Source organism: Salvelinus namaycush, unplaced genomic scaffold (assembly GCF_016432855.1).
Source record: "Salvelinus namaycush isolate Seneca unplaced genomic scaffold, SaNama_1.0 Scaffold10, whole genome shotgun sequence".
NCBI classification, from domain to species: Eukaryota; Metazoa; Chordata; class Actinopteri; order Salmoniformes; family Salmonidae; genus Salvelinus; species Salvelinus namaycush.
This window is the reverse complement of record NW_024057675.1, coordinates 399,138-425,143: the sequence shown is the minus strand read 5'-3', so window position 1 is coordinate 425,143 and position 26,006 is coordinate 399,138. Positions and strand designations below refer to the sequence as shown.

Below are 26,006 nucleotides of genomic sequence, written 5' to 3'. Positions count from 1 at the left end.
TTTGGAACAGGTTGTAACCAGTTAAGGGACCTGAAACGACCTGGGAGAATACACAAAGGTGAGAAGCCTTACCACTGCTCCCAGTGTGGAAAGAGTTTTACAACGATAGGGACACTGAAAATTCATGAGAGAATACATACAGGAGAAAAGCCGTACCACTGCTCCCAGTGTGGAAAGAGTTTTGCAACATTTTGGAGCCTGAAAATACACGAGAGAATGCATACGGGAGAAAAGCCGCACCACTGCTCCAAGTGTGGAAAGAGTTTTACCCACTTAAGTAATCAGAAAAAACACGAGAGAATACACACAGGGGAGAAGCCTTACCACTGCTCCCAGTGTGGAAAGAGATTTAGCGAGTTAGGAAGCCTGATAGCTCATGAGCGAATACACACAGGGGAGAAGCCTTACAAATGCTCAGACTGTGGGAAGACATATTACTCATCACAGTCACTTAAAAGACATGTGAGAATCCACACGGGAGAAAACATTAATTGAATATGGAGTATGTCAGTTTGAATAAAGAGTATTCCGTGTGTTTAAATGGTCCTTTTTTTAAACTCTGACTGTATGTGTTTATCTGCATGTGTCTTTCCTCCAGCACTACAGATAATCAAGTGATATTTGGATGTGATGCATTTGCTCCATTGTTGACACTTGCATTGTTGGCCCACTGATGATTTAATGAAATAAAAGTTATCACTGACTCTGTAATGGAAAATGTTAATTGTATGTGTCCACATAACTGAGTATGTGACTAACCTTGTGAAACTCTACTATTATAATCTCCTGTTCCTGGGAGTATCATCCTGTGTTGCAAACCAGCTGCACCTGCGTCATTGTATAGATTGTATAGATGAAGTCCCTCCCAGGAACAGGAAACTATAAAGATATGTGCTCATCACCCAATGCTTCAGACTGTCTACTCTGAGCTGTGTAACTGTTATTCTCTCTTGAGCTCAGAAATAAAGAATCTTGGTTTGACTTGGACTCCAGCAGATCCTTATTTTATAATATCCACCACAACTCTCCCACGGATTGCTGTTTATAATTGTCTCAATGAAGAGTTCCTTGTTCCACTTTCCTGGGGTCATTTACAAGCCTCCCACTGGTTGAATAAACGTTGTTTCCACATCATTTCACCAAACAAATCCATGTGATGATGTTAGATGTAGAAAACTGATTGGGTTTGTAAAAAACCATCAACATCAGGTATTTAAAAAATATATTTTTCACCCAACTGGCAACCTAAATCCCTTTAGTTGACGACTCAAAGAAATGTAAGTCTTGACAGCCTCGTTTTAAACTTTGAAATGTGTTTGTCAGAACCAGCTTTTTGGACATGTGTAGTATATAAAATATCAGGGACTCCTTGATTCACCGAAGGTTTTTGTTCTCTACAGTTTAACATAAACAGTATTTCCCTCCCCTCTAAAAACATACTTTTGGATTATAAACATGTCAATAAAAAAAGATTACTAAAGTAGCCAATGTATCTTGTCATGTCATATACATCATAACCCAAGGGTGGGTACTACTACATACATTAACAATATTGTTTTGTCAAAATTAAGTTATTTGGATTTTTACGAACTATCTTTGAAAGACAGGGTCCTGAAAAAGGGACGTTTATTTTTTTTTGCTGAGTTTATTTAAAGTGTCATATTGAGCAAACTCAAATATAAATACATGGAAACTATATCTGACCCGGTACTGGTGTCTTCTTTTTTTAAGCCCATAACCATGTGTGTGATGTGGATACTTTTGTTTCACAGTAGATTTGTTTAAGACTACCAAGAAAACACTCTGTGTGCCCCTGATTTAGCCCCCTGCAGTAAAAGGTTATTAATGGGGTAAAATGACCTTTTTTTGGTTGTTTTGTGGTCTATATCCTGTCAATCGTTTATTCCTTCATAAACAGAAAACGTGTGTTGTCACGTGTGCTCTCTCTCCGGCCTCTAGGTCGTCTGGTTGCTCATTATGGCGCACACCTGTCATCATCGTTACGCGCACCTGCTCGTCATCAGACTCACCTGGACTCCATCACCTCCCAGATTACCTTCTATATAAATATACGTCACTCCCTTTGGTTCCTTCCCCAGACGTTATTGTTTCTGTTTCTTATTTAGTTTCATGTTGTATTTATTAGAACACTGACTCCCTGAACTTGCTCTCTGACTCTCACCACACATCGTTATAATGTGCACCTCAACACAACATGTGTTCAAGGGCCCCCTCTAGGTTCACCTCAACACAACATGTGTTCAAGGGCCCCCTCTAGGTTCACCTCAACACAACATGTGTTCAAGGGCCCCCTCTAGGTGCACCTCAACACAACATGTGTTCAAGGGCCCCCTCTAGGTTCACCTCAACACAACATGTGTTCAAGGGCCCCCTCTAGGTTCACCTCAACACAACATGTGTTCAAGGGCCCCCTCTAGGTGCACCTCAACACAACATGTGTTCAAGGGCCCCCTCTAGGTTCACCTCAACACAACATGTGTTCAAGGGCCCCCTCTAGGTTCACCTCAACACAACATGTGTTCAGGGGCCCCCTCTAGGTGCACCTCAACACAACATGTGTTCAAGGGCCCCCTCTAGGTTCACCTCAACACAACATGTGTTCAAGGGCCCCCTCTAGGTTCACCTCAACACAACATGTGTTCAAGGGCCCCCTCTAGGTTCACCTCAACACAACATGTGTTCAAGGGCCCCCTCTAGGTGCACCTCAACACAACATGTGTTCAAGGGCCCCCTCTAGGTGCACCTCAACACAACATGTGTTCAAGGGCCCCCTCTAGGTTCACCTCAACACAACATGTGTTCAAGGGCCCCCTCTAGGTTCACCTCAACACAACATGTGTTCAAGGGCCCCCTCTAGGTGCACCTCAACACAACATGTGTTCAAGGGCCCCCTCTAGGTTCACCTCAACACAACATGCGTTCAAGGGCCCCCTCTAGGTGCACCTCAACACAACATGTGTTCAAGGGCCCCCTCTAGGTGCACCTCAACACAACATGTGTTCAAGGGCCCCCTCTAGGTTCACAACCTCTTGACCATTACATCTGGATAGCTGACAACTATTTTTTTTTTAAAGGGTAAAAATTATCTGTTTAGGTCATCAGTAAAGGAAGCATAGGTAAAGAGTACAATGACCCTTTCAAAGAGGAGGGTGTGAGAGGCCTCTGGGGATTTTTTGTTTTTGGGGGGAGGTTGACTGAGACATCCCTCTGACACTCTATTATCAAACATATTTTACTTCAAACATATTTCTTTCAGTTCAACAGCGCCACATCAATCACCAGGACATTACTTTTTACTTCAAACATGTGTTTTACTACAAAGAAACAGCTGCACTACAAAGTTACATAATCACACACTAAATATGGTGGGAACATCCGGAGATGATGTCATTCACAGGTCAACGAGAGGACAACCAAAGGACACAGAAAAACATCAATCACTTTTAGACAGCTACTATAATCTCTCTCACAAACAAAACCTCACTGGGCAAAAACTGGTTGACTCAACGATGTTTCCACATCATTTCAACCCAAACAATCTATGTGATGATGTTCGCAAAATTGTCATCAATGTAAGGGTATTTGTGTCTTTGTGTGTGTGTGTGTGTGTACCATGACTAGATCCAACACAATACCAGGACTATATCCTACACAATACCATGACTATATCCAACACAATACCATGTATCCTACCATGACTATATCCAACACAATACCATGTATCCTACCATGACTATATCCAACCCAATACCATGACTATATCCAACACAATACCATGACTATATCCAACACAATACCATGACTAGATCCAACACAATACCATGATTATATCCAACACAATACCATGTATCCTACCATGACTATATCCAACACAATACCATGTATCCTACCATGACTATATCCAACACAATACCATGTATCCTACCATGACTATATCCAACACAATACCATGACTATATCCAACACAATACCATGACTATATCCAACACAATACCATGACTATATCCAACCCAATACCATGACTATATCCAACCCAATACCATGACGATATCCAACACAATACCATGTATCCTACCATGACTATATCCAACACAATACCATGACTATATCCAACACAATACCATGACTATATCCAACACAATACCATGACTATATCCAACACAATACCATGTATCCTACCATGACTATATCCAACCCAACTCCATGTGTTTCCACTATCATGTATCCTACCATGACTATATCCAACCCAACTCCATGTGTTGCCACTATTATGTATCCTACCATGACTATATCCAACCCAACTCCATGTGTTGCCACTATTATGTATCCTACCATGACTATATCCAACCCTACTCCATGTGTTTCCACTATCATGTATCCTACCATGACTATATCCAACCCAACTCCATGTGTTGCCACTATCATGTATCCTACAATTACTATATCCAACCCAGCTCCATGTGTTGTCACTATCATGTATTCTACCATGACAGGATACAGCTGTTACTCTACACTATCCCTAAATAATCCAGTAATGAGAGAAAATGTATAGAATATTTAGGGCTCAATAACATCTCTATCTATACATAACATCTCTTTCAAATCCGTTTTTTTTTTTTTTTCACTTAATTCGTTTTTTTCTCTAATTCCATTTTCTCCGTTTAGTTTTTCCAGGTTTCTGACTTGTCTCTGTTGTTCTGGTTTTCTCTCTAAATCACACTGTTAATAGAATAACAACAACATTGGATGTTTTAAGTCCACAACAATACTTAAGCCACATCAGGAGACCACATTTGACATTTATTTAAATATTTTTTTATATTGGGGTGTAGATAACCTTTAATTCAAGTGTCACCAGCAAGAGCCTTGCTTGGTTAGTGGTGTCTCTGTAGCACACATGTGATTGCAGAGTCTGCTGAACAAATCACAACTGGATTGATGCAAATAGTCATGATATCATTCTGCCAGTTAAACATAGACTAATTTGTAGTTAACATTTAATTGACAACGTTTTTTTGTGAAAGCTTGTCCATCAAACAGAAGATGGTTGTCATTAGCATCATTGCTAACAGCTACACATAGTGGTAGACAAATGCACTCAGACAGGGGCATTTCTGCGCTATTTCCTCTTCAGAAAGGAAAATATAAATCACTTAGGCTAATTTAACGACGACTTACAGACAGTGAATACAGAATAACTATGACAAAAAAATGAATACAAATTATACCACCAACCAAATAGGCACTTTAGAGACAGGAAGGGCAAAGGGGCATGAGCTCTACACAGGTAGAGCCGTATCTGTCCATGTTACCTTTTGCAAAGTGGGCACTGCTTCATGTGGCAACACCAACACTCACCTAAATAGTCCATATGCCACTGGGTGAGAGAAGTTAGCATCGTATCGTTAGCATCGTCTCGAAAGGAATATTTCACATCAAATAGAGGCTACTTAAAGTTCATGAGAGAACACACATACTGCTCGAACACTTTTTTACAAAAATATAATTGTGCTTTAGGTCATTAAAACTTCTACCGCCTCAGAAACCCGGGTCCGGGAGCACCCCCCCCCACCCCCACCAGTAAAAAAGCTGACTAGCATAGCTAGCATAGCGTCACAAGTAAATACTAGCACCTAAATATCATTCAATCACAAGTCCAAGACACCAGATGAAAGATCCACTTCTTGTGAATCCAGCAATCATTTCTGATTTTTAAAATGTTTTACAGGGAAGACACAATATGTTAATCTATTAGCTAACCACGTTAGCAAAAGACACCATTTTTCTCTGTCCACCATTTTTTCTCTCCACCAGTAGCTATCACCAATTCGACCAAATAAAGATATTGATAGCCACTAACCAAGAAAAAACCTCATCAGATGACAGTCTGATAACATATTTATTGTATAGCATAGGTTTTGTTAGAAAAATGTGCATATTTCAGGTAGAAATCATAGTTTACAATTGCACCCACCATCACAACTCGACTAGAAAAAATACAGAGAGCAACGTGTATTACCTAATTACTAATCATAAAACATTTCTTAAAAATACACAGCGTACAGTGATTGAAAGACACAGATCCTGTGAATCCAGACAATATTTCAGACTTTCTAAGTGTCTTACAGCGAAAACACAATAAATCGTTATATTAGCATACCACATGTGCAAACATAACCCCAGCATTAATTCAAGGCAAAAAGAGCGATAGCATTATCACCACCAAAGTATATTAATTTTTTCACTAACCTTCTCAGAATTCTTCCGATGACACTCCTGTAACATCATATTACAACATACATATAGAGTTTGTTCGAAAATGTGCATATTTAGCCACAAAAAACCGTGGTTATAACATGAGAATAGTAGCCAAACTGGACAGAAAATGCCGGGCGCCATCTTGGACAGTGATCTAGTCTAATGAATAAATATTCATAAACTTGACTAAAAAATACAGGGTGGACAGCTATCGAAAGACTAATTAGTTCTTAATGCAATCGCTGAATTACATTTTTTAAATTATCCTTACTGTGCAATACCGGGTGCGCCAAAGCGAAGCTACCCCAAAGAAAATGGCGGAATATGCGTTTAACATTTTTCTACAGAACAACGATTTATCATCATAAATAGTTCTTACTATGAGCTGATCTTCCATCAGAATCTTGGGCAATGTATCCTTTCTCCGGTCTAATCGTCTTTTGGTCGAAAGATGTCCTCTTGTCCCGTCGAAATGGCCACTAACGTTCAGCATGTACTAGAAAAGTGCCCAGCTCTTGGAAGTGCGTCACCAAGAAATGGCAGAAAATCGCACTAAACGGATATAAATTGCTATAAAACGGTTTAAATTAACTACCTTATGATGTTTTTAACACCTATAACGAGTAAAAACATGACCGGCGATATATTACTGGCTAAACCAAAGCTTGGAAAGAGGCCAGTCCGACGTCCATCGTGCGTCAAGCGCAGGGCTGAAAAGAAAAGTACTTCTGGTCTTTGGCATTTTATACAGGCCCTGATTGCGCAATCGACTCCATTCAAATTGTCACCACTTACTGACATCTAGAGGAAGGCGTAGGCAGTGTTTGTATCCCCATAGCATTCACAGGGACATTAAAACTGACCTGGGACCAGAGGCCAAGATTTCTGAAATCTCACTCCCTGTCAAGAAAAGTGCTGTAGAATGAGTTCTGTTCCACTCAGAGACATAATTCCAACGGTTATAGAAACTAGAGAGTGTTTTCTATCCAATAATAATAATAATATGCATATTGTACGAGCAAGAATTGAGCACTAGGCAGTTTAATTTGGCAACGTCAAGACAAGAAAAAAAAAGTGCTAACAGCTCCCCCTATTGAGAAAAAGGTTTAAGCCTCATTAAATCAAACTGTATAAAGCTGTATGTTTTCTATTTCAACACCTGCTCCTAAGTTGTACCTCAGTACATTGACTCTGTACTGGTACCCCCTGTATATAGCCTCCACATTGACTCTGTACTGGTACCCCATGTATACAGTCTCTACACTGACTCTGTACTGGTACCTCCTGTATATAGCCTCCACACTGACTCTGTACTGGTACCTCCTGTATATAGCCTCCACATTGACTCTGTACTGGTACCTCCTGTATATAGCCTCCACATTGACTCTGCACTGGTACCCCCTGTATACAGTCTCTACACTGACTCTGTACTGGTACCCCCTGTATACAGTCTCTACACTGACACTGTACTGGTACCCCCTGTATACAGTCTCTACACTGACTCTGTACTGGTACCTCCTGTATATAGTCTCCACATTGACCCTGTACTGGTACCTCCTGTATATAGCCTCCACACTGACGCTGTACTGGTACCTCCTGTATATAGCCTCCACATTGACGCTGTACTGGTACCTCCTGTATATAGCCTCCACATTGACTCGGTACCGGTACCCCCTGTATATAGCCTCCACATTGACACTGTACTGGTACCTCCTGGATATAGTCTCCACATTGACCCTGTACCGGTACCTCCTGTATATAGTCTCCACATTGACTCTGTACTGGTACCCCATGTATATAGCCTCCACACTGACTCTGTACTGGTACCCCCTGTATATAGCCTCCACATTGACTCTGTACTGGTACCCCATGTATATAGCCTCCACATTGACTCTGTACTGGTACCCCATGTATATAGCCTCCACACTGACTCTGTACTGGTACCCCCTGTATATAGCCTCCACACTGACTCTGTACTGGTACCCCCTGTATATAGCCTCCACACTGACTCTGTACTGGTACCCCCTGTATATAGTCTCCACATTGACCCTGTACTGGTACCTCCTGTATATAGCCTCCACATTGACACTGTACTGGTACCTCCTGTATATAGCCTCCACATTGACACTGTACTGGTACCTCCTGTATATAGCCTCCACATTGACGCTGTACTGGTACCTCCTGTATATAGCCTCCACATTGACTCGGTACCGGTACCCCCTGTATATAGCCTCCACATTGACACTGTACTGGTACCTCCTGTATATAGCCTCCACATTGACTCTGTACTGGTACCCCATGTATATAGCCTCCACATTGACGCTGTACTGGTACCTCCTGTATATAGCCTCCACATTGACTCGGTACCGGTACCCCCTGTATATAGCCTCCACATTGACACTGTACTGGTACCTCCTGTATATAGTCTCCACACTGACTCTGTACCGTTACCCCCTGTATATAGTCTCCACATTGACTCTGTACTGGTACCCCATGTATATAGCCTCCACACTGACTCTGTACTGGTACCCCCTGTATATAGCCTCCACATTGACTCTGTACTGGTACCTCCTGTATATAGCCTCCACATTGACGCTGTACTGGTACCTCCTGTATATAGCCTCCACATTGACTCGGTACCGGTACCCCCTGTATATAGCCTCCACATTGACACTGTACTGGTACCTCCTGGATATAGTCTCCACATTGACCCTGTACCGGTACCTCCTGTATATAGTCTCCACACTGACTCTGTACCGTTACCCCCTGTATATAGTCTCCACATTGACTCTGTACTGGTACCCCATGTATATAGCCTCCACACTGACTCTGTACTGGTACCCCCTGTATATAGCCTCCACATTGACTCTGTACTGGTACCCCATGTATATAGCCTCCACATTGACTCTGTACTGGTACCCCATGTATATAGCCTCCACACTGACTCTGTACTGGTACCCCCTGTATATAGCCTCCACACTGACTCTGTACTGGTACCCCCTGTATATAGCCTCCACACTGACTCTGTACTGGTACCCCCTGTATATAGTCTCCACATTGACCCTGTACTGGTACCCCCTGTATATAGCCTCCACACTGACTCTGTACTGGTACCCCCTGTATATAGCCTCCACACTGACTCTGTACTGGTACCCCCTGTATATAGCCTCCACATTGACTCTGTACTGGTACCCCATGTATATAGCCTCCACATTGACTCTGTACTGGTACCCCATGTATATAGCCTCCACACTGACTCTGTACTGGTACCCCCTGTATATAGCCTCCACACTGACTCTGTACTGGTACCCCCTGTATATAGCCTCCACACTGACTCTGTACTGGTACCCCCTGTATATAGTCTCCACATTGACCCTGTACTGGTACCCCCTGTATATAGCCTCCACATTGACTCTGTACTGGTACCTCCTGTATATAGCCTCCACATTGACACTGTACTGGTACCTCCTGTATATAGCCTCCACATTGACTCTGTACTGGTACCTCCTGTATATAGCCTCCACATTGACGCTGTACTGGTACCTCCTGTGTATAGCCTCCACATTGACTCTGTACTGGTACCTCCTGTATATAGCCTCCACATTGACTCTGTACTGGTACCTCCTGTATATAGCCTCCACATTGACTCTGTACTGGTACCCCCTGTATACAGCCTCCACATTGACTCTGTACTGGTACCGCCTGTATATAGCCTCCACATTGACTCTGTACAGGTACCTCCTGTACATAGCCTCCACATTGACTGTACTGGTACCTCCTGTATATAGCTAAATATGGAGTATGTCAGTTTCAATGTTACGGTCTTTGATTAAATTATATTTCTCAAACTCAGGCTGTGTGTGTGTGTGTGTGTGTGTGTGTGTGTGTGTGTGTGTGTGTGTGTGTGTGTGTGTGTGTGTGTGTGTGTGTGTGTGTGTGTGTGTGTGTGTGTGTGTGTGTGTGTGTGTGTGTTTATCTCCGTCATTCCTTGATCATTCCTTGTGGTCCTGTAGCTCAGTTGGTAAAGTATAGTGCTTGTTAAACCAGGGTAGTGGGTTTGATTCCTGAGACCATCCATATGTAATGACTGCAAATCCCTTTGGATAAAAGTGTCTGCTAAATGGCCATGCAAGCCATGCGTCCTCCGAAGCACAACCCAACCAAGCCGCACTGCTTCTTAACACAGTGCGCCTCCAATGTGTCGGAGGAAACACCGTGCACCTGGCCCCCTTGGCTAGCGCGCACTGCGGATATCCCTACCAGCCAAACCCTCCCTAACCCGGACGACGCTAGGCCAATTGTGCTTCGCCCCACGGACCTCCCGGTCGCGGCCGGCTGCGACAGAGCCTGGGCGCGAACCCAGAGAAATGGCAGATATATCCACTGATTATACCAAACATTTGGAACAACTTCCTAATATGGAGTTGAACCCTCCCCTTTTTCCCTCAGAACAGCCTCAATTCATTGGGGCATGGACTCTGCAAGGTGTCGATGTCACGTTCCTGACCTTATTTCCTTTGTTTAGTCTTTGTTTAGTTGGTCAGGACGTGAGCTTGGGTGGGTATATTCTATGTTATGTGTTTCATTGGTTTAGGGTTGTCTAATTGGCTTGATATGGTTCTCAATCAGAGGCAGATGTTTTACGTTGTCTCTGATTGGGAACCATATTAAGGTAAGCTGTTCTCACTGTTTGTTTGTGGGTGATTGTTCCTGTTCGTGCATTATTTGTGTTTTATATATTCTCAAGTTCAGGACTGTAGTGTCGTTGGGTTTCGTTTTGTTTATTGTTTTGTTCGCCTTTAAAAAAGTATTCAAATAAATATGGATACATACCACGCTGCGATTTGGTCCTCCTCTCCTTCAACCAACGACGAGAGTCGTTACAGTCAAAAGCTTTCCACAGGGATGCTGGCCCATGTTGACTCTAATGCTTCCCACAGTTGTGTCAAGTTGGCTGGATGTCCTTTGGGTGCAGTGGAGGCTCCTCAGAGGAGGAAGGGGAGCACCATCCTCCTCAGTGATTTTCAGAAGAAAAATAATTTGTAAAACATTTCAAAAGTTATGCTTTTTGAATAAAACTATACTAAATATAATCACGTCACCAAATAATTGATTAAAATATACTATTTTGCATCCTCTGGGTACATTGACTTTAATACAAAACCTAGGAGGCTCATGGTTCTCAAGCCCTTCCATAGACTTACACAGTAATTATGACAACTTCCGGAGGACGTCCTCCAACCTATCAGAGCTCTTGCAGCATGAACTGACATGTTGTCCATCCAATGAAAGGATCAGAGAATGAATATAGTACTGAAAGCATAAGCTACAGCTAGCTAGCACTGCAGTGTATAACATGTGGTGAGTAGTTGACTCAAAGAGAGATAAATAAAATAGTTGAACAGTTTGGACAAATTAATTTATTCCAAAATTAAGGAAAAGTGAGAGAGAGATTTTGTCACTTATTTTCCACTTTCAGTTTCACTTACTTAGCTAGCAAATGCAGCTAGCTAGTTTATCCTACTCAAACACTTGGCTCAAACAGATGGATGCTATGTTAGCTAGCTGGCTATGACTATCCAACACAACACTGGAACTCGTCCAAGTCAGGGTAAGCTTTTGGTTTGACAAATTTATTGCCACCGGGACCCGCCAATGTAATGGCTAAACTGCTTACTGACTGTACACTGTAACGTTACTGCATGATTGTACCAGGTTTACTAACGCGTTAGTTCTATTAGCTGTGTTGACTCTGACTTTACTTTAGCGAATATGGTAACAAGGATGTAGGCTGTGTGTAGCAGTTATGATATGGTTTGACTTGGAAAGGTTTTTTCGCCTGATCACATACAGCTGATGTGTTGTGCATTGAAGTCCAGAAGCAAAGGGTAAAGGTCAGAGGAGAGAACAACGTGGCTGTTATGAAAATGAACTGTGTTTACACGTGATCAGGGGTGTATTCATTCCGCCGATTCTATTGACAAACATTTCTTAAACGGAACAAAACCGGAATGAACATACCTGATTTTGTCCAATAGAATCTCTTGTTTGAAACTGTTTGACTAATGGTTACACCCTATATTTCAGCTAGATGCAGGCAAGAGTGTGCAAGGCGGTATTGAATGTGTCACTGTCTGTCACCTCAAATGTTTCTCTTGACCTGTGTGCATCTACATTGTAAACTTTCATTCATAGGCTAGGTTGTAGCTACCTCATGATGGGTAAAGGGAACATCTGAGAATCATGTAGTAGTCTAAACCTATCGCTGTTACATTGAACAGGGTGAATGGAATATGAATGACAGTTGCATGACAGTCATCCAATATGCTCATATTAATAAGGCCATGCTCATGAAAACAAAATGGTCCTCCCTCATATTAAACAGCACTGACCGCCACTGTATGGGTGGGGGACCATTCTTGGAACACATGGGCAACTGTTGAGCTAAAAAAAACAGCAACTTTGCTGTTCTTGACACAAACCGGTGCGCCTGGCACCTACTACCATCCCCCGTTCAAAGACACTTAAATATTTTGTCTTCCCCATTCACCCTCTGAATGATACACACACACAATCCATGCCTCATTTGTCTCAAGGCTTAAAAATCCTTATTTAACCTGACTCCTCGCCTTCATCTACACTGATTGAAGTGGATTTAACTAGTGACATCAATAAGGGATCATAGCTTTCACCTGGATTCACCTGGTCAGTCTAAGTCATGGAAGGAGCAGGTGTTAAAGGTCTTAATGTTTTGTATACTCAGTGTTTAGCACTACAGATAATCAAGTGCTATTTGCATGTGATGCATTTGCTCTATTGTTTACAGTATAATTTGTATCTTATAGAGAGTAGCTTTAAGGGAATAATATAGTCACATCTAGATAAAAACGACTGTGAAAAATGAACAGAGCAAATGTGTATTAAAACACTACCTATTCATAGAAGTATTTATTCATCATCCACATATTCATATTAAGCTTCTACGTCTGTGTACAGGAACGTATTATTTGTAAGACGTAAGAGAAAATATACCAGCTTATTGTTAAATTATTATGACGTTCTTTCCAATACAAAAAGTGTAATAACTATTGTTTCCAAACTGCGTTACCCACTCCAGCCAGCAGATGGCGATATGCGTCTTACAGGTGATGCTTCTTGTGTGACGTATAATGGACTGGACGGGACGCTTCTTCAGGAACAACAACACGGCTACTCTTTCAACCACCTCGGTAGCTTGCTAGCCAACATAACACTGAAAGATTGACGCTTTAGACCATGTTAATGTACATTAGCTAATCTCAGTGTTGTAAACACTTTTCTGTTGACGTATCAACTGGTTAACTTTAACCTAATTTGCTTGTTCATTTTGCAGACGTGTTAAATACACTGAGGTTAGCACTAGGCTAGTCACTAATGCTAACTAGGTAGCTAACATTCCTGACCATGAGCTCACTATTCCTCCCCTGCTAAAGGAGAGGAGGTCTGCTGGACGGAGAAAGAAGCTCTGGCGCTGAACATTGTCGTGGAAGAAGAAGAGGAGGATATTACAGTGAAAAGAGAGGAAGAAGCTTTCAGAATGATAAAAGAAGAGGAGGATATTACAGTAAAAGGAGAAGAGGATGTTATTGGGAAAGAAGAAGATGATGTTATAATGAAAAAAGAGAAAGCACCTTTTAGAGAGGAGGAGGATGCTATCTCAATAACGGTGAAGAAGGAAGATGTTTTTGAAGTGAAAGAGGAGGAGACAGAATATCAGATTAACACCAGTGAGTGCTGTCTTAAACAGGGACACAAACTATGCAGTAGTTTAACTAATGTGTGGTTTTTAAGGGGCATTCTACTGAAGTTCTACACTTGAATATGTTGTTCAGTACTGTAGGAATTGTTCAAGGGTCAATCTGCCATTGGTACATATATTTTTGGGACTTTTAAATGAGATTTATTGAATTCTCCATGTGGTCTACATTACAGTGCACCTCATCTTTTATTTAACCTTTATTTAACTAGGCAAGTCAGTTAAGAACAAATTCTTATTTTCAACGACGGCCTAGGAACAGTGGGTTAACTGCCTTGTTGAGGGACAAAACGACAGATTTTTACCTTGTCAGCTCAGGGATTCGATCTTGCAACCTTTCGGTTACTAGTCCAACGCTCTAACCACTAGGCTACCTGCCGCCAACAGGCTTTTAAAATTCAATATTGGTGCACAATTTATACTTAAAATATCAAAGGGACGTAAAAGGCACCCAGTTCGTGGAACAACATTTTTTACATTTACATTTTAGAGGCATTTTTAGATATGAATGCCTCTTGATTGTAATAGACGGTCGTAAGATTACAATCTGTTTGATGTTCTCGTTCACACAGGAGAGAGACATGACTATTGTGGATCTTCTGGGGAGCCTCAACAACATCCTGATGCTGATGAGTCAGAGAAGAGTCTCTCCAGATCAGAACACCAGATGGTACAGCTTGGTCTGGTCTAGCAAACAGCTTGCTCAATCGGGGTCTGGGCTGGGTGTCCGTAAAGCACTTCATGACAACAGTGGCATCAGCATCCATAATGATATGTGTCTGTGTCCCCTCTTTATGGTTACCAGGACAACGCTAGCCCTTCCACCCTCCCAGAGTCCCCATGTCGTGCCTCTCCCGGTAGCACCTTACTGCTGGGTATGAAGATGTTGTCTGTGCTGCTGGTGGACTGCAGGAAAACAACAGGGCTGAGTGGAACTGTGAGAGGAGGAGAAGAGAAGAAAGGATCATATTTGACTCATCAAAGTAAGTGCTGTAGTTTAGTTTGAACAAATACAACAGATCTGCCCACTGTTACCAGGACAACCAGCAGAGTTATGTTAGTTGATATGAAAATAGACTGGTATATTTCCACCACAGTAGACAGTTATGTTAGTTGTGTTAGGTTCTAAGTAAACAGAGTAAAAAAACTCAGGGACGATTAGTAAAGCTTAAACCAAGTTTATTCACCCATTAGGTCATACAGCTGCATGAGACAAGAAACCTATTCACACCAGCACTGGTATTTAACTCTTCCTAGGCGGAGTCTCCTCCTGGTCAGACAATATCTCTCTGTTGCTAGGCAGAACTGTAGTGATGACTGTTCTTTCTCACTTCATCTGACCTCAGCCCGAATTCCTTAATCCTTTTTAACTCAGAGGTGTCCTGTTTACTCGTACCAGTCTGTGATCCACCCTTCCTTTCCATAGGATCCCTGATGTCTAACAATAACACGTCCTGCCTTCCTCTCTCTCCCTCCGTGACATGATTTAAGGATGTTGGAAGATTATAGGTGTTGTGGAAAAACATTGAGTCGTAACAAAGCGAAGCAATTCCATGGAACAGCTAAATTCTCTAATCCCAAAACCTTGCCTTTATAGTATTCTGTCTCTACTTGTCGTATGGAATCTCTATACGAAAATCACTCCTCTACACCTTTCTTTACCATTATCTTTCCATCTCAGTTCTTACTTGTTAACGCCCACATCTCACAGCTGTCTAGGTTATAATGGTAGCAGGCCCTGGTCATATATGTTCCATTCCTTATATAGTCATTCTGTCTAAGCACTTCAAAGTGGACAGTCTAACTACTGCCTGCTAATATTGGAGTCATGAGTTTTGCTACCACATAGGTCAAAACCCATCAGTTGACATGAAGATAGAGTGGTATATTTCCACCACAGTAGACAGAGTTCTGTTAGTTGACAGGAAGATAGACTGGTGGATATGGATGTTATTAATATCATAACACTGAAAAAGGATTCTACAAAAGGAAAAGAGAGAAACCAATAGACCATATAAAACCTTAATGAAAGGTAGATTTAGAGAGAAAGTTCCAAGATTATCTGATGTAAGGTGCATGTTTTACAAAAACATTTTCTCAAAACATTATAGATGTTACATTGTCTGTCCCAGTCAACCCCCCCTATCTTTACCAGACTGTAGAACACACACACTAAACTCCATACACTTCAACATGGTCTGTATTGCTTCATTAACATCTGATCTACAGAACTTGTTAAAAATGTCAAATATATATATTTAAAACAAGCTCCGTAAGCCTTTTCAAAAAGCTATGCAATATGATTGAATGAAAAGCATTTCTTGTGAGACTTGGCCTCCATTTCTGTAATGGACAAAATTCATTCAATTTCCTACTTTAACAGGTCAAATAAAGCCCGAACTCCGACATATTGACCTTAAAGAACATGGTTCATTTGGAAATGACTAACTTTATTAAAAAATGTGTAACTGACACCAGTGTGCTGCTAACAGTTTAGTTTCCTCCACTGTCCTCATACTGGACTCAAACAAGTGATCCTCTGCTTCTCAACACACGTGACCGCTCTCCTTGACAATTAACCTATTGAGCTATACAAAAGGGACCAGTTGGTTAGCTCCATCTGTGTCGTTTCAAGCTCGCTGTGGAGTGAGTTTATGGCACGTTCTCACCTCTGTTACACATGTTCAGGTTGACTTTCCCACGGAATCGACCACATACACTACTAGTCAAAAGTTAGGACTCACCTACTCATTCAAGTGTTTTTCTTTATTTTTACTATTTTCTACATTGTAGAATAATGGTGAAGACATCAGAACTATGAAATATCACATATGGAATCATTTAGTAGCCAAGAAAGTGTTCAAATTCTTCAAAGTTGGCACCCTTTGCCTTGCACATTCTTGGTATTCTCTCAACCAGCTTCATGGGGAAGTCACCTGGAATGGATTTCAATTAACATATGTGCCCTGTTAAAAGTTCATTTGTGGAATTTATTTCCTTCTTAATGTGTTTGAGCCAATCAGTTGTGTTTTGACATGGTAGGGGTGGTATACAGAAGATAGCCCTATGTGGTAAATGACCAAGTCCATATTTTAAGAACAGATCAAATAGGCAAAGAGAAACGACAGTCCATCAATACATCAAGACATGAAGGTCAGTCAATCCGGAAAATGTCAAGAACTTTTAAAGTTTCTTCAAGTGCAGTCGCAAAAACCATCAAGCGCTATGATGAAACTGGCTCTCATGAGGACCGCCACAGGAAAGGAAGACCCAGAGTTATCTCTGCTGCAGAGGATAAGTTCATTAGAGTTACCAGCCTCAGAAATTGCAGCCCAAATAAATGCTTCACAGACACACCTCAACATCAACTGTTCAGAGGAGACTGCGTGAATCAGGCCTTCATGGTCGAATTGCTGCAAAGAAACCACTACTAAAGGACACCAATGAGAAGAAAAGCCTTGCTTGGGCCAAGAAACACGAGCAATTAACATTAGACCGGTGGAAATCTGTCCTTTGGTCTGATGAAACCAAATTAGAAATTTTTGGTTCCAACCGCTGTGTCTTTGTGAGATGCAGAGTAGGTGAATTAGAGGATCTCCGCATGTGTGGTTCCCACCGTGAAGCATGGAGGGGGAGGTGTGAGGGTGCTTTGCTGGTGACACTGTCAGTGATTTATTTAGAAGTCAAGGCACACTTGGTTGACTACCACAGCCAACCAGGTTGGCTACCACAGCATTCTGCAGCGATACGCCATCCCATCTGGTTTGGGCTTAGTGGGACTATCATTTGTTTTTCAACAGGACAATGACCCAAAACACACCTCCAGGCTGTGTAAGGGCTATTTGACCAAGAAGGAGAGTGTTGGAATGCTGCATCAGATGACCTGGCCTCCACAATCACCCGACCTCAACCCAATTGAGATAGTTTGGGATGAGTTGGACCACAGAGTGAAAGAAAGCAACCAATAAGTGCTCAGCATATGTTGTAACTCCTTCAAGACTGTTGAAAAAAGCATTTCAGGTGAAGCTGGTTGACAGAATGCCAAGAGCGTGCAAAGCTGTCATCAAGGCAAAGGGGGGCTACATTGAAGAATCTCAAATATAAAATATATTTCGATTTATTTCACATTTTTTGGTTTCTACATGATTCTACATGTGTTATTTCATAGTTTTGATGTCTTCACTATTATTCTACAATGTGGAAAATAGCAAAAATAAAGAAAACCCTTGAATGAGTAGGTGTGTCCAAACTTTTGAGTGAACAGAAATATAAATGCAGCCTCCCGAGTGGCGCAGCGTTCTAAGGCACTGCATCGCACTGCTAGCTGCGTTACTACCGATTCTGGTTCGATACCCAGCTGTGTCGCAGCTACGACCGGGAGAGCCATGAGGCGACGCACAATTGTCATCCGGGTTGGGAGAGGATTTGGCCGGTTGGTCCTTGTCCCATCGAGCTCTAGTGACTCCTGTGGTGGGCCGGACGCATGCACGCTGACGCGGTTGCCAGGTGTACAGTGTTTCCTCCGACACGTTGGTGCGGCTGGCTTCCGGGTTGGCTCTTAGCGTTCGCCTCTCCCGAGTCCGTACGGGAGTTGCAGCGATGAGACAAGACTGTAACTACCAATTGACAAAAATTGGGGAGAAAAGGGGGGTAAAAAATATTGATATATATATTTTTTATATACCTCAAATATTTCATTCTTTTTACTTTACCCAAAATATCATGACATTAGTGATTATTCAAAATGTTAAACATTTGTGAACAGCATGTGTCAAACCCTTGAGACAACGGGGAGATGTTACTGAGGTGCTTTGTGTCTGTCTCCAATGTAAAAAACAAGTGTTTGACTTCCACACAAAATTACTTCTTTACTTATTTTAGGTTTTAAGGAAGTGTGTAGGTCGCATTCTGTATCATACAGCTATGAAGGTTATATATTTAGAACCACCTGCTTGATAGGAATCCAGTGATGTCTGTGTCTTGAGTGTGATAGAACTGTGTTTTGTGTTCTTACTTCTAAAACAGAATAAGTAATGTAACTATATTATCAGGAAGCTCTTCAACAGGATTTGTTTTAAAATCACACAAAGATTGTTTTAAATGATGAAATGTTTGAAAGCTGGCCTCAGGTTATTGAGGGATCTGATTTGGATTAAACCTCATAGCAAGGCGGTTTTATCATGTGGAGGTTTCATTCAGGTCTCTCTTTAAATAAACACTGTCTTTTTCAGGAGAAAAACCAAACTCGGAGGAACCAGAGATGTCCAAACCAGCAAGACGACACCTCTGCTCTCAGTGTGGAAAGAGTTTTATCAAGTTAGGAAGCCTGAAAGCTCATGAGCGAATACACACAGGGGAGAAGCCTTACCATTGCTCCCATTGTGGAAAGAGTTTTAGCCAGTTAGGAAGCCTGAAAGCTCATGGCCGAATACACACAGGGGAGAAGCCTTACCACTGCTCACATTGTGGAAAGAGTTTTAACCGGTTAGGAAGCCTAATTGCTCATGAGCGAATACACACAGGGGAGAAGCCTTACCACTGCTCCCAGTGTGGAAAGAGTTTTAACAAGTTAGATAACATGAAATCTCATGAACAAATACACACAGGGGATAAGCCTTACCACTGCTCCCAGTGTGGAACTAAGTTTACCAAGTTAGGAAGCCTGAAAAGACATGAGAGGACACACACCGAAGCGAAGCCTTTCCATTGCGCCCTGTGTGGAACGAGTTTTAACCATTTAGGAAACTTGAAAAGACATGAGAGAATACACACAGGGGAGAAGCCTTTCCATTGCGCACAGTGTGGAAAGAGTTTTAGCTTGTTAGGAAACCTACAATCTCATGAGCGAATTCACACAGGGGAGAAGCCATACCATTGCACCCATTGTGGAAAGAGTTTTAACCAGTTAGGAAACATGAAATATCATGAGCGAAATACACACAGGGGAGAAGCCATACCATCGCGCTCAGTGTGGAAAAAGTTTAGCGGAGTTAGGAAAGCTGAAAGCTCATGAGAGAATACACACAGGGAGTAGCCTTACAAATGTTACTTAAAAGGCATGTGGGAATCCACAGACAAATAGTGTACACTGATATTTCACATCATATTGACTTTAAGTTCATCAGAGAACATACACAGTGCTCCCATTGTCTTATATTGTTGACTGAGAATGTGTTTACCTGATTTTACCATATGAAATTAAATGGTACAAAGTATACTCAAACATATATTTTTATGTTATTATTAGAAAACATGAATTGAATATTGAGTAGATCAGATTCCATGTGTTTAAATGGTCCTTTTTTAAACTCTGACTATGTGTGTGTTTATCTGGGTGTGTCATTCCTCCAGCACTACAGATAATCAAGTGATATTTGGATGTGATGCATTTGCTCCATTGTTCACATTTGCATCGCTTGCCCACTGATGATTTAAGGAAATTAAAATGTTCACAGACTCGCCCATGGATTAAATAAAATAAATAAAGAATCTTGGTTTGACTTGGACTCCAGCAGATCCTTATTTTATAATATCCACCACAACTCGCCCACAGATTGCTGTTTATCATTGTCTCAATGAAAAGTTCCTCGTTCGACTTTCCCGGGGACATTTAGAAGCTTCCCATTGGTTGAGTAAACGTTGTTTCCACATTTCAACAAAATAATTCCATGTGATGATGTTAGATCAATGTAGAAAGCTGATTTGATTTGTAAAAAGCCATCAACACCAGCTATTTATATTTATTTTTCACCCAACTGGCAACCTAAATCCAATGACAGGTGACATTTTGTGTAGATTTTTCATGTTGAATTCACTTTAGCTGACGACTCAAAGAAATTCAAATAGAAACTAGATGTTGAACTGACGTCTGTGCCCAGTGGGCTCGTTTGAATAAGTGACAGGTGTTGGATCAATATCCACCTTAGTAGCTAAGTTTCTGTACAATTGTCCACAGATTTTCATGTGAATATTTTAAAATCTTTATAAAACTAAATACGCTTTTTCCCACCAAAAATGTTTCTATCAAATGGACAGCAAAGTCATTACAAAAATTACAAACAAACAACATGAAAAACTACAAGTAATCTAGTAAAACCATAGAATTCACAAGAGTATAACAAAATCAAAAACAGCAAATTAAAAACATTGACAGGTCAGGGAATCAGTCTCAAGATCATTCATCAGTGATGTCCCGATGTGGCCTGCTGGAGGTCATTTTGCAGGGCGCTGGCAGTGCACCTCCTTGCACAAAGGCGGAGGTAGCGGTCCTGCTGCTGGGTTGTTGCCTTCCTACGGCCTCCTCCACGTCTCCTGATGTACTGGCCTGTCTCCTGGTAGCGCCTGCATGCTCTGGACACTACGCTGACAGACACAGCAAACCTTTTTGCCACAGTTCGCATTGATGTGCCATCCTGGATGAACTGCACTACCTGAGCCACTTGTGTGGGTTGTAGACTCCGTCTCATGCTACCACTAGAGTGAGAGCACCGCTAGCATTAAATAGTGACCAAAACCTCAGCCAGGAAGCATAGGAACTGAGAAGTGGTCTGTGGTCACCACCTGCAGAATCACTCCTGTTTTGGGGGGTGTCTTGCTAATTGCCTATAATTTCCACCTTTTGTCTATTCCATTTGCACAACAGCATGTGAAATTTATTGTCAATCAGTGTTGCTTCCTAAGTGGACAGTTTGATTTCACAGAAGTGTGATTGACTTGGAGTTACATTGTGTTGTTTAAGTGTTCCCTTTATTTTTTTGAGCAGTGTATTTGGCTAAGGTGTATGTAAACTTCCGACTTCAACTGTATATACACTGATTATACCAAACATTTGGAACACCTTCCTAATATGGAGTTGGACCCTCCCCTTTCTCCCTCAGAACAGCCTCAATTCGTTGGGGCATGGACTCTACAAGGTGTCGAAAGGGTTCCACAGGGATGCTGGCCCATGTTCTCCAATGCTTCCCACAATTGTGTCAAGTTGGCTGGATGTCCTTTGGGTGCAGTGGAGGCTCCTCAGAGGAGGAAGGGGAGGACCCTCCTCCTCAGGGATTTTCATAAAAATAAAAATGGTAAAACATATAAAAGTGAACCTTTTTTAAATAAAACTATACTAAAGATAATCACGTCACCAAATAATAATTTAAATTTGAGTATCGTGTAGTAGTCTAAACCTATCGCTGTTATGTTGAACTGGGTGAATGGAATATGAATGACAGTCATCCAATATGGTGTAGTAAAAATAAGGCCATGCTCATGAAAAACAAAATGGTCCTCCCTCATCTTAAACGGCACTGACCGCCACTGTTTGGGTGGGGGACCATTCTTGGTACACATGGGAAACTGTAGCGTTGCAGTTCTTGACACAAACCGGTGCGCCTGGCACCTACTACCATCCCCCTTTCAAAAACACTTTCATATTTTGTCTTCCCCATTCACTCTCTAAATGATGCACATACACAATCCATGCTTCAATTGTCTCGCGGCTTAAAAATTATTTTTTAACCTGTCTCTCCCTCTTCATCTACACTGATTGAATTGGATTTAACTAGTGACATCAGTAAGGGATCATAGCTTTAGCCTGGATTCACCTGGTCAGTCTAAGTCATGGAAGGAGCAGGTGTTCTTAATGTTTTGTCTACCCAGTGTATAGCACTACAGATAATCAAGTGCTGTTTGCATGTGATGCATTTGCTCTATTGTTTACAGTATGATTTGTATCTTATACAGCGTGACTTTAAGGGAAAAGTACCGTCACATCTAGATAAAAATGAATGTGAAAATAAACAGAGCAAATCTGTATTAACACACTACCTATTCATAGATGTATTTATTCATCATCCACATATTCATATTAAGCTTCTACGTCTGTGTACAGGAAAGTATTATTTGTGAGACGTAAGAGAAAATATATCAGCTTATTGTTAAATTATTATGACGTTCTTTCCAATACAAAAGTGTAATAACTGTTGTTTCCAAACTGCGTTACCCACTCCAGTCAGCAGATGGCGATTTGCATCTTTCAGGTGATGCTTCTTGCGTGACGTATAATTTACTGGACGGGTCGCTACTTCAGGAACAACAAGGCGTCGACGTTTTCAACCACCTCGGTAGCTTGCTAGCCAACATGAAACCGATAGATTGACGCTTTACACCGTGTTTGTGTACATTAGCTAATCTCAGTGTTTTGAACATATTTCTGTTGACTTATCAACTGATGACCTTTAACCTAATTTGCTTGTTCAATTTGCAAACGTGTTAAGGATTGATACTGAGCCTAGCACTAGGCTAGTCGCTAATGCTAACTAACTAGCTAACATCCCCGACCATGACCTCACTAAACTACTTATCCCCTGCTAAAGAAGAGGAGGTCTGCTGTATGGAGAAAGAAGCTCTGGGACTGAACATTGTCGTGGAAGATGAGGGTGTTACAGTGAAAGAAGAGGAGGCTGTTATAGTGAAAGAAGAGGAGGCTGTTATGGTGGAAGAAGAGGAGGCTGTTATAGTGAAAGAAGAGGAGGCTGTTACAGTGAAAGAAGAGATAGCATCCTCTTCCTCTCTAAAAGGTTCTATCTCAATAAAGGTGAAGGAGGAAGACGTCTTGGGAGTGAAAGAGGAGGAGACAGAATATCAGATTACTACCAGTGAGTGCTGTCTTAAACAGGGGCACAAACTGTTGTTGAACTATCTGGGCTGTGTATTTAACTGTGTGGTTTTAAAGGGGCATTCTACTGAAGTTCTACACTTGAATATGTTTTGTACTCTATAAATTGTTAAATGTTCAATCTGCAGTTGGTACATATATTTTGGGGACTTTTAAATTAGATTTATTGAATTCTCCATGTGGTCTACATTAAAGTTCCCCATCTAATATAAGTCTTTTAAAATTCAATATTGGTGCATATTTTCTACTTAAAATATCAAAGGGACGCAAAAGCCAACCATTTCGTGAAACTACCCTTTTACATTTGCAACACAAACATTATTTTATAAAATCATGATGAAGTGGCCATTTTAGGCCCTTTTTAGACATATTCATGCCTCTTGTAAGACCCTATGATTGTAATAGAAGATCATAAGTTTACAATTGGTTTGTTGTTCTCATTCACACAGGAGAGAGACATGACTATCGTGGATCCTCTGGGGAGCCTCAACAACATCCTGATGCTGATGAGTCAGAGCAGAGTCTCTCCAGATCAGAACACCAGATGGTACAGCTTGGTCTGGTCTAGCATACAGCTTGCTCTATCAGGGTCTGGGCTGGGTTTCTGTAAAGCACTTTATTACAACAGTGACATCAGCATCCATAATGATATGTGTCTGTGTCCCCTCTTTATGGTTACCAGGACAACGCTTGCCCTTCCTCCCTCCCGGAGTCCCCGTGTCATGCCTCTCCCGGTAGCACCTTACTGCTGGGTATGAAGAGGTTGTCTGTGCTGCTGGTGGACTGCAGGAAAACAACGGGGCTGAGTGGAACTGTGAGAGGAGGAGAAGAGAAGAAAGGATCAGATTTGACACATCAAAGTAAGTGCTGTAGTTTAGTTTGAACAAATACAATAGATCTGCCCACTGGTATCTGTTACCAGGACAACCAGCAGAGTTCTGTTAGTTAACATGAAGATAGACTGGTATCTGTTACCAGGACAACCAGCAGAGTTCTGTTAGTTGACAGGAAGATAGACTGGTATCTGTTACCAGGACAACCAGCAGAGTTCTGTTAGTTGACATGAAGATAGACTGGTGGATATGGATGTTATGAATATCACAACACTGAAAAAGGATTCTGCCAATGAAAAGAGAGAAACCAATAGACCAAATAAAACCTTAATGAAAGGTAGATTTAGAGAGACAGTTTCAAGCTGATCCAATGTAAGGTTAATGTTTTCCTAAAAACATTATTGATGTTAAATTGCCTGTCCCAGTCAACCCCCCCTATCTTTACAATACTCTAGAACTAAACTCCAGACACTTCAATGTGGTCTGTATTGCTTCATTAATATCTGATCTACAGAACTTGTTGAAAATGGCAAATATATATTTTAAAACTAGTTCTGTAAGCCTTTTCTAAAAGCTATGTAATTTGATTGAATGAAAAGCATTATTTTGGGGAATGGGGGGCTCCAACATATAGACCTTAACAGAACATGTCTTAATTTTGAAATGACTAACTTTATTGATTTCATGTGTAACTGACACCAGTGTGCTGCTAACAGTTTAGTTTCCTTCACTGTCCCCATACTGGACTCAAACTAGTGATCCTCTGCTTCTCAACACACGTGACCGCTCTCCTTGAGAATAAACTATATTCAGAGTTCTAGAGCCACACACTCACTATAGCACAATAATTACTATAGCACAGTGTATTTAACAGATGGTGAGATCAGAAATAAGGGCTAGAGCCACACACTCACTATAGCACAATAAGGGCTAGAGCCACACACTCACTATAGCACAATAAGGGCTAGAGCCACACACTCACTATAGCACAATAAGGGCTAGAGCCACACACTCACTATAGCACAATAAGGGCTAGAGCCACACACTCACTATAGCACAATAAGGGCTAGAGCCACACACTCACTATAGCACAATAAGGGCGAGAGCCACACACTCACTATAGCACAATAAGGGCTATAGCCACACTCACTATAGCACAATAAGGGCTATAGCCACACACACTATAGCACAATAAGGGCTAGAGCCACACACTCACTATAGCACAATAAGGGCTAGAGCCACACACTCACTATAGCACAATAAGGGCTAGAGCCACACACTCACTATAGCACAATAAGGGCGAGAGCCACACTCACTATAGCACAATAAGGGCTATAGCCACACACACTATAGCACAATAAGGGCTAGAGCCACACACTCACTATAGCACAATAAGGGCTAGAGCCACACACTCACTATAGCACAATAAGGGCTAGAG

The 26,006-nt window shown here is 41.5% G+C and overlaps 2 pseudogenes; both read left to right on the top strand.

Annotated features, from left to right (window-relative positions):
- Window positions 1-20,369, top strand: part of LOC120035238 — a 31,759-nt pseudogene extending 11,390 nt beyond the window's left edge.
- A 4,195-nt stretch (window positions 20,370-24,564) lies between these two features.
- LOC120035235 overlaps window positions 24,565-26,006 on the top strand; it is a 197,421-nt pseudogene continuing 195,979 nt past the window's right edge.